A 10,755-nucleotide genomic window follows, 5' to 3' on the forward strand; every position below is an offset into this window, starting at 1 on the left:
TGAGCAGACTCTGCCGGGGGCCCCCCTGAACCTGCGGGCCGGCGGGAGGTTGCGGAGCATAGTTTCGGGCCGAAGTCTGGTCGCTGAAGTAAGAATACACGTCAAGAGATCTGACAGTAATAATTACAGCCAGCATTTAAGGAGCTCTTTAGGGTTGTCCTGTCTTTTCACTGATTTTGTTAAACATTTCCTACATTTTTCTTATTTATGTACACCTGATAGTTTAGCAAACTCCTAGAGTGTCAACTCTTGGGGAGCAGAAATCATGATTTTTCTTGGAATCTCCCCTAAAACAAGAGTGTAAACTCTTGGGGAGCAGAAATCATGATTTTTCTTGGAATCTCCCCTAAAACTATTCTTGAGGTTCAAAGGAGACCTCAAAGATTGCAGACCAGTGTCCAAAGTGTCTCAGGCTTGAACCCGTCTTCAAGTCAAGAGGCAAAGTTTATTCTAATTGTAACGGCCATTGAAGTTCCAAAAGGATTTAGCAAAGAGCCAGGAGAAAGAAGATAAATGTATTTAAGACAGAGACAAGCTGGGTCTTCACGTCACTGATATGCTCATTTTTATGGCTTCGAGGTAGAACTGAGCAGTGGGCTGGTGTGCACCTCGGGATTGAATTTTGTGGTGGGCTGAGAAGTGGTCCGGTATGTACCTCACCATCTGTCTAAGAAACCCCATCATCCCTGACCAACAGATTGTTATCTGGCAATGTTTATAAGGCTATACTATAGTATTCCTAAGACCGGGAGACTTAAGGATCATTGACAAACAGATTGTTAGAAGAATAGGTCTAAGGTCAGGGAGCCTCAGGATTACTGCTATATGTCTCCTAGAAGCTGCACCCTTTCATAATGAGACTACACCTCATTTTCTCATGGCCTGGGACTGATCCACTACCTGAGCCCAGAACTAATTTGGTTTTTTTGTTTGTTTGTTTGTTTGGTTTTTTGGGTTTCTTTTAGGGTTATACAAAGTTTATAAATGATCTTGCAAACATACATAGAAAATAAACATCAAGTATCTGGCAAAAGTCTGAACCACTTTAGTATTAAAATTACGTAATTTCTGTGCAAGTTATAGGCTTTAGGATTGGGGGGGGAAGGAGGCTGGTTTTGGTTTCTTAAGCCATCTTTTCCTATTTCCAACATGCATACAACAGATGTCCAAACAATCAGGTACAAAATTTCTAGACAACCACTGTAGAAACAATAGGAATGAGTGGAGAGTCAGGGTCCTGCAGATCAGATGCCACATCCTGGACAGAGCCACAAACTAGCTCCCAGCCATATCTGAGAATAGCTCTCTCTTCCTATTTAGGCTTTAGTTTTGATTATAGGGTCACATTCTAGGCTGTTATTCTTCAGTAGGACTGGGGGTCTCTAATCAGTGAAAGACAATGGCATTGTAGAAAAAGTATTTTAACTTGGAAACTGAAAATAAGTTTGAGTCCTACTTCTGACTATTTGTGTGGTTTTGAATAAGTAAATTAACCTGAACCTCAATTTTCTCATCTCTAAAATGAGAATAGTCATATTTGCCCTACCGGGATTGTTGTGGTTAAGAATTTTGTTATAAACTTACTTTATATATGCAGTATGTCCCAAAAATCTCAGTGTATTTACCTTTAGCCTTTGAGGACTGTGTATGTATGTGTAGATGACTTTATGGATTGCATTCAAGCTCTAGGATACCACAGATCCCTTCTCAGTGAGATCCATGGGGTACTCAGAAGAGATTGTTTTAGCCATCTTGGTGGGAAAAACAAAATAGATGAAAAATAAATATTCCCCAAATTATACCATGAAGTTCCAGAGATAGCCTATTGACATCCACCAGTATATATATCTTAGATAAGTATTGCATATAGACAATGAGCTAGTCTCAGAATTAAATACAAGGAGATCAAGCTGGGTTACAAGTGGAAAACTGTTCAACATCTTTAGTTTTCTCCTGCTCACTGCTGCAAATGCCTATCTGTTTACCCTCAATAATTCTTCTGAAGATATTCCATCATCAAATCATGCAATTCCATGACCTCAGAGGAATCAAAATTGCTGGTGACTCAAAGACTAATGGAATGATATTATAGGAATAAGTAGGCTGAAGCATATTACCAATCATGACTAACAAGAGTATAGACATATTTAATAAATATATGCTTAAAAATAGTCAGACTGGTCCTGTGGGAATGAGGATTAACAAATGGACAGACAGCCTGGGTGCTTCAGTAGTAGCTCCAAATATGAAAAGACATCTAGCACCTGAGTTAGAGTCTCAGTGGGGAGTCCTGAAAAAAGACATGAACAGGAATCACATAGACTAGAATACATGGGTGGAGAGTGACCTGCCCCAAGGAATGAAGGTCTGTAAAGATGATGTCATGGATTTATTGACATATATGAAGGATAAGATAAACAGAATAGAATGCACATACCCAGGCACTTTAAGGCTCAGCTAAAATCCTATATCCTACTTCCCAATCCCCCTTTAATTCTAATGCCTCGCTTTTGTTGATTATCTCCTGTTTATTCAGTGTATAGTTTCTTTTCCTTTGCGTGTTATCTCTCTCCATTAGACTGTGAGCTCCTTGAGTTCAAGGATTTTAAACAGTGTCTGGATATTATCCATACTCAAAGAAAGAAATGATTTGACTTTAACATATTTAACATGTATTGGTCTACCTGCCATCTGGAGAAGGGAGTTGGGGGAAAGGAGGGGAAAAATTGGAACAAAAGGTTTTGCATTTGTCAATGCTGAAAAATTACCCATGCATATATCTTGTAAATAAAAAGTTATAATTAAAAAAAGAAAGAACTGATTTGTCTGAATAGAGATTGAAGCATTTTTTAAATTTTTCTTGGTGTTTTTTTTGGGGGGATAGGGAATCTATGTTTTCTTTCACAACATGACTTTTAGGAAAATGTTTTGTATAACTTCACATGTGTCTTCTCAGTGGGGCCCTAAGGCCCCATTTCAACTGAGGAAAAATGAAATATTAAATTTAAGTGTCTGGCACATAATAGGTGCTTAATAAATGTTTACTGACTGACTACCCAAATTCATAGCTACACATACATGTAATACTTCATAAGTATGGCTATTCCCTTATCTCAGGTCACATAATTTCTCTATGTTATACTATGTCATCTTTGTGGGTTGTTTTAACAGAAAAAAAATCATGACTTGTTGGTCAACCCAGTGTTGATGAGCCTTTCTAAACTTGAGTGCTAGACTGGACTTTGATCAACAGACTCTGTCTGTTTGTCTCCAGGCTATAGGTGTACCTGAAGTCTCTAGATAGGGCTAACTGGAGCTCATGTTCCAAAGGCATAGCCTTTGTGCAACCAGTCACCTCTGAGCCATCATAAACTACTGCAAAGGACTTCACATACACAGTATCATGATAATACTTTTGTACATTGCTTTAAATTTTTTTTTAAATGTTTCACATGTAATTTCCCTTTGGAGCTTTACAATAACTCTGTGAGGGAGGCATATTTACTCCAATGCAATCTATGATCTCCTCCAATAAAACATTTCTTGAGGACAGTTTTGCCTTTGTATCCCCTAAAAAAATGCTTGTTATTGATTGACTATGCCATCTCAGAACTACAAATAGGCCCTGGGCATTAAATATAGAATTTAAAAGTTATACAATTGTTTAATGTGTTACATTTTCTTTTTGACATAAAGGCAATCCTCCATGGGGGTAAAATAACTGAATTTAGCACCTAAGTTAGCAAGTCATTAGTTAAAAATAGGAAACTATCATTTTTAATAGTATCCATCTGGGAGAGTCTAAGTCTAGTGGCTAATATTCAAGATGATAACAAATTTCCACTCCATAGCAACTGAATTAATATTAGTTATATTATTTTTACATCATGAATCATAAAGTTGCTAGTTACAGGTCAGGCCTTTCTTATCCTCTATTAAATTATCCATAGGAGATTCACATGAGCAGACTAACCCTGGTCTCTATTATTTCTGTGATTCCAATGCAGCACATGGGCCATCCATCTGTTTTCCTTGATCTGATTACATGACTGCCCGACATGCCGTTGATATTTTAGGTCTCTTTTTGCACACAATCCACTAGTAACATGCTGTTGCAGCCTATTTATGCCCACTTTGCATTATTATATTGCCTTTTTAGATGGCTGGCAATTTTATTTTGTTAGACATTGTGATATTACTTTATGATTCATGATGTAAAAATAATATAACTAATATTAATTCAGTTGCTATGGAGTGGAAATTTGTTATCATATTGAATATTAGCCACTAGACTTAGACTCTCCCAGATGGATACTATTAAAAATGATAGTTTCCTATTTTTAACTAATGACTTGCTAACTTAGGTGCTAAATTCAGTTATTTTACCCCCATGGAGGATTGCCTTTATGTCAAAAAGAAAATGTAACACATTAAACCATGCACCATTGCTGGAAGAATTCTGACACTAAAAAGAGAAGATTTGGGGTTTATTTTATTTTCCTGTTTAAGGCTATGGAGACCACTACAGATTTTATACAATTGCAATCTTTCTGTTCACTTCTGGGATCAGTCAATTATTCATCTATAATATCTATCCAACATGTATGTTTAGAGTGTCCAAGTATACCTCCTTCTTATTTGTTGGTTGAATAGGCTTGAAATTACCTTGATAAATCCCATTCTTTGACTAGGTATGAAATTGTTTTGACTTAGATACTAGATGTCCCAATAACTCCTTTGTTCCAGCATTAATGATACCTCCTTAACAATGTATGAACTTAACTTCCTTTGGTTAAACTGGATATGGGATATGAAGTAGACAAAAATAATAATAAAGAGTTTGATATGGGAGATTAGGTAAATGGAAGAGTTTATATTCCATGACTCTGTGATTTCTAATTTCTGACAAAATGCCCAAGAAATTGTGTAAAGAGAAGACTTAGAAGCCATATATTCTCTAGAAGCCAGGGAATCTTGAGTACTCGAGGAGAACTGAAAATCTCAAATCCATTTGTGTCTGATTTCACTTCTCTATTCCCTGGCTAAGACTAACTATCGAATCAAATTGAATCAGAAGCCTCTGTTCCTATATCAGGGGAACCCCAAAATCTTGAACCCTTCAAGGACAATGGATCAGGAAGATCCTGAGACTCTCTTGGGGTACCTAATTTCAGACTACCAGAGCTAAGATACAGCTTTGTTTCTTCCCTCTCCTTCCCATGAACACTCTCTCCACACCCTCACTCCTTAATCTTACCAGCACTTCCCTAAAGTAACAAGACCCACTAGTCTAAACAGGGAAAGTTGAATTTACAAGTTTTTCTTACCATTTCTCTGCCTCAAGCCCAGATGTTAGAGCTAACAAGAGGTTATCCCCTCCTGACCCATGTGGCTATTAGAATATAAGGCTCCAAAAAGGGAAAGTAGTTTTGCTTGAGTTTATAAACTTTTATAAAGTTCTAAAAATTTGTTATGGCTTTTCCACTGGGGAGTCAAGAACAACTAGGTAATGAACATGGAGGGATTGGAACAGCAATATTATGGGCATTCTTCTTAAAGATGAAAATTTAGGCTATAGGCAATATGTTCAGTGGGATTGACTGGGAGAATTGTCATGGAATTGGGGGAAAGATCTAAGATATAAGAAGCTGTTTCAGATAAGTCTATGGTTCAGTGATACTTAATATATAATTCTAAGTTTCTAAGTGAGATCCCTCTAAGTACATACTAATCCACTTATTCCCTATTCCCTTTTAGTGACCTAAAGTAAGTGTAGAGAGGTAGCTCCATACATGAACCAAACAGTAAATGTGTCATGTCACTTTATAGAAAGCAGGAAGGTTCTGGTTTTAGTTCTGCCACAAGCTCAATGAGTGACCTTGCTCCTCTAGGCCAGTCTCATCTGTAAAATAGGAACAAAATGTAGAATGGTCCCTTCAGCTAATGTCATCTAGTGATCCTTTAATTGATTGTATCACAGAAAATTAGAGTATGAGCAGTCAAGACTTTTTAGAATAGAAAAAACACAAAATTGTTCAACTAGGTTGGGTCCAGAGTATAAGCAAACGGATCACATGAGAAGCATAAAGGTATTCAAGTCACGTCATGTTCTTTCCAGGCCAAAGGCTTCTGCTAAGAGTAAGTTTCATGTGAACCTCCTTAATTATCAACTCAGTTCCTTCATTAATATCGGTATAAGACACTGACCAGTTAAAATGCCCAATCAATGGAATTCTAGAAGGATCATGACTGCAGGTCTGGATCAGTTCTCAGACCCCTTTACTTTACACCTGCCTCTCTTTAAACTGAATCTCTGGAAAAAAGCACAAACCTGTTAAGGGGGAAGGATGGTCTCCAGTATGTTGATTTAAAGAGGCACGCTTATCTATATCTCCAGACTCCAGCCAACATTTTCTGGGGCACTAGGGGAGCTGCAGAATTATGTGGGGTTAATCTTGGGCAGCATGAACTTTCAGAAACTCTACAAAAGCATGAATTAGTGGTAGTTATCTTCTTTAAAATTATTAAAACTTTATTTTCAAAACATATGCATGGATAATTTTTCAACATTGACTCTTGCAAAACCCTTTATTCCAAATTTCTCCCCCCACCTGCTCCCCTAGATAGCAAGTAATCCAATATATGTTAAACATGTTTAAAAATACATGTTAAATCCAATGTATGTATCCATATGTATACAATTATCGTGCTGCACAAGAAAAATCAGATCAAAAAGGGGAAAAAATGAGAAAAAATGCAAGCAAACAACAAAAAGAGTGAAAATGCTATGTTGTGATCCACATTCAGTCCCTCATTGTCCTCTGACTACAGATGGCTCTCCATAACAAGTCCATTGGAACTGGTCGAAATTGGTAGTTACTTTCTATGCCATTATTACCTCCTCTGAATAGTTCCTTTCCTAGACTCTCCTAAAATGTCAATCCTTTTTCTCCCATTTTTCTTTTCAACAGGGTAGAGATCCGATAGAATGTTAGGTTTAATAATTGCAAGAGATCTAATTCGTTAAAACTTTATTGTAAAGCACAAATACCCTCTCCAGCATCACCAAGATAATGATCACATTTCTCCTAAATTCTCTCTTATTTGGGCTAAACATCTCTGGTTCTTTCAGCTGGTTTCTAGACCTCTCACTAAGCAGATAGCTCCTCTTCTATAAACACTCCAGTTCATTAGTGATCTTTGTGCACTCAGGACACATCTCCTATACTTCAAAGATCTGTAATTGAATTAATGTATTCCTTTTATATAAACCACCTCAACCCTCTATGCCCTTTTAAGACTCTGGCCTTTTGAGACTTTCTGTGGTCCAGAAAATTCAACACCCTGTGGTCAAGCTACACTACAATTCTCTTCATTTACTTAAAAGTCTCTAAGGTGTTTTGGCTGACAATTCACACCTGCTGAGCTTAAAGTCAAGAAAGCTAATAAAAACTAACACTAAAGAATCCAGGAAGGTTATTATGAGAATTAGCTTAAGGTGTGAACTCCCAGGAATATCTATATTATAAAAAAGGAGAGAATCTTAACTCTTTACCACCCATTGTAAATGCCACTGTGGCAAATAGAGCAGATATTTGTGATCACTGAGTTATCCAGGTACTCTCACATTTCTGCTTCATAAGCACCTGAACATTCTATCTTCTCATAAAGCTGGACAATAGAGAGGGCAAAAAACAAAATAAACAAAAATATTCTTTTCCAACCTAGTTTGTGTTTCTTAAGACTTGAAAACCAGAGCCAACCCTTGCAAGTTTTCATTCCGTCATAGCTTCTCTTTGGAACACCATTCATTTATCTCTACTGACCCCAAAGTATGTATGAGAAACAAACATATATACTCATAAAATATACAAATATTTATGTTCGATTTATTAAATCCCTACTGTGTTTAATGGAGATAGCTAAAAGGCTCAATGAATAGATCCCTGGACCTGGAGTCAGGAAGACCTGAATTCAAATCCATATTCAGAGACTTACTAGTTGCATGACCCTGAGCAAGTCAATTATGTTCTATTTGCCTTACTCCATAGGAGAAGCAAAGGGCAAACTACTCTGGTGTCTTTACCAAGAAAATCCCATGAATAGTATTGGTGTGCTGTATATAATCTACAAGAGGACCCACATTAATAAAATCGTAAACTTTTTGAAATACTCAAGTATTATATCCACAAAGTATTTTCATATCCATCTTCTCAGCAGGTGGTAGCATACAAAGAATTGTACACAACAACACAGCAAGTACAATGTAAGAAGTCTGAGAGTAAGCTTAGAAGAGGGTGCTCATAACAGATGGACCTTATTTTATCAGTAAAGTGGGGAGTAAAGTCTTCTGAAAGGAAGGAGAAAGTAGTGAGTGGTTAAACAAGCAAAGGGTTGAAATAGCTATGGAGGGTCTGGTAAGTGAACCATAATTTTTTTTTAGTTCCAGTATAGTTGTAGTTTAATTTTTTTTGTATAAAAAAATGGGTTCTAATTAGCTAAAATCTTTTTTTTATAACTTTTTATTGATAGAACCCATGCCAGGGTAATTTTTTACAGCATTATCCCTTGCACTCACTTCTGTTCCAATTTTTCCTCCCTCCCTCCCTCTACCCCCTCCCCCAGATGGCAAGCAGTCCTTTACATGTTGAATAGGTTACAGTATATCCTAGATACAATATATGTGTGCAGAACCATAATTTTTGAGAGAGCTTATCTCCAGTCAAAAATGCTTTGCATGATTGATCAACCAACCATTAAATATTTCTTAAGCATCTCCTATATGCCAATCACTGTGCTAAATGCTGTAGATACAAAAAACAACAATAACTACTCTTAAGGAATTTATACTTTGTTTTGAGAAACAACATGAACATTCATGTTTATTCTGAATAAATGTAAACGAAACACAAAATATTAAACACAAGGTAGCCAGGGAAGGATGACACTGGCAATTTAGTACTCTCCTAGCCACCAACTTATATTCACAGGGCAAAAAAATTTTTTGAAGACTGTCTATTATGGCACAGAGGAGTTGTAATATATATTGGTGGAAGAAGAATACATATTGATGAAATCATAGACTTTTTGAAATTCTCTAGTATTATGTCCATAAAGTATTTTCACATCCATCTTCTTCACAGTTGGTAGCATAGTAGATAAGAGTGCTGATAAGAGTGCTAGACCTGGAAAACTTGAATTCATATCTGCCCTTATTGACATCTACTAGTCTCTGGCTATCTCAGTCTATTTATGAGTAAAGTGGGAATAATAACAGCACTTACCTCCCAAGATTGCTGTGAGAATAAAATGAGATAATATTGTCAAGCATTTTGTAAACCTTCAAGCACTATATGAATGCTATTATTATTACTTGACCCAAATAACAGTGGGAGAGAAATGGAGTTGACAGATAAAAAAACAAAAACAAAAACAAATGGATCCAGATAAAGACAATAACTTGACAAAGTCAGTAGTATGAAACAGTTTTGAGCAGAAATCTCACAATCCCTAAATCCAGCTTTTTCTCCCAGTGTACCACTACCACAATTAGAATATATATGTCCTTATTCTAGAGGATGGAAATCAACTCTGATTGGTTAACAATTAGAGAATATATATTATGAGAAGTGGGCATTTTCTATAGAGGAAAAAACTGATCTCATCTGCACTTTCCCAGATCATTCCCTTCTGGCAATCTATACAAAAGACTATATTCTCTACTTATTCCTACCTGTATTAAACAATGGGCCAGAATTCACCTATTTTAATTAAATTTTATTTTCAAAAGAACTTCTTTCCTTCTTTCAGTCCCTCTCCCTACTCCCAACTGAGAAAGAAAAACAAAATGTCCAATGTGTTGGTTGGTCAGTCATTTCAATCGTGTCTGACTCGTGATCCCATGTGGCATTTTCTTGGCAAAGATATTGGAATGGTTTGCTATTTCCTTCTCTAGCTCATTTACAGATGAGGAAACTGAGAAACAGGATTAAGTGACTTGTCCAGGGCCATAGAACTAGTATCTGAGATAAGATTTGAACTCAGGAAGATGTCTTTTGGGTTTCAAGTCCAGTGTGCCACCTGGCGGTCCAAGCATATATAGTCAAACTAGCGTTCCGAAGTTTTCAATATGTGTGTGTATGTATGTTATTTGAATTAACCAAGATTTGCCTTCTTAGCTCCCACATCCATTCTTCAGCCTCCACTAAGAACACAAAATAAAACCCATTATAAATAGGTGTGATGAACAAAAACAATTCTCCACAATGGCCATATCTTAAAACAATATTTTTCTCATTCTGCATTCTCAGTCCTTTCTCTCTCTGTAGGTAGCTTGTTTTGTCATTGCTTCACTGCAATCCCAGTTAGTCACTATGCTGATAAGAATTCAATACAATATTATTCTACCATATTTATATTCCATATAACTTGGTCATTGATTTCCCAATTTATGAGCACCTATCTCAGATTCCCATTCTTTGCCATCTCAAAAAGAGCTATGAATATTTATTTTAGAATTTGTTCTGTTTAGGATTAATCCCTCCCTTGATTTATCTTCCCTTTTTATTCACAACCCTTTTTCTCTCTCCAGTTTCACTGTTAAGTGAAATTAATTTCTGTATTCAACACTGTGTGGGGGGATTCCTTTGATTAGTTCAGATGAGTGTGAGGTTCAAATGTCAGTTACTTCCCCAACCTCCTCATTTGTACAGATGTACTTGGGCACCTCTAATATGTGAAAATGTCCTGTAATCA

The sequence above is a fragment of the Antechinus flavipes genome, chromosome 6 (genome assembly GCF_016432865.1).
Source record: "Antechinus flavipes isolate AdamAnt ecotype Samford, QLD, Australia chromosome 6, AdamAnt_v2, whole genome shotgun sequence".
Classification (NCBI taxonomy): domain Eukaryota; kingdom Metazoa; phylum Chordata; class Mammalia; order Dasyuromorphia; family Dasyuridae; genus Antechinus; species Antechinus flavipes.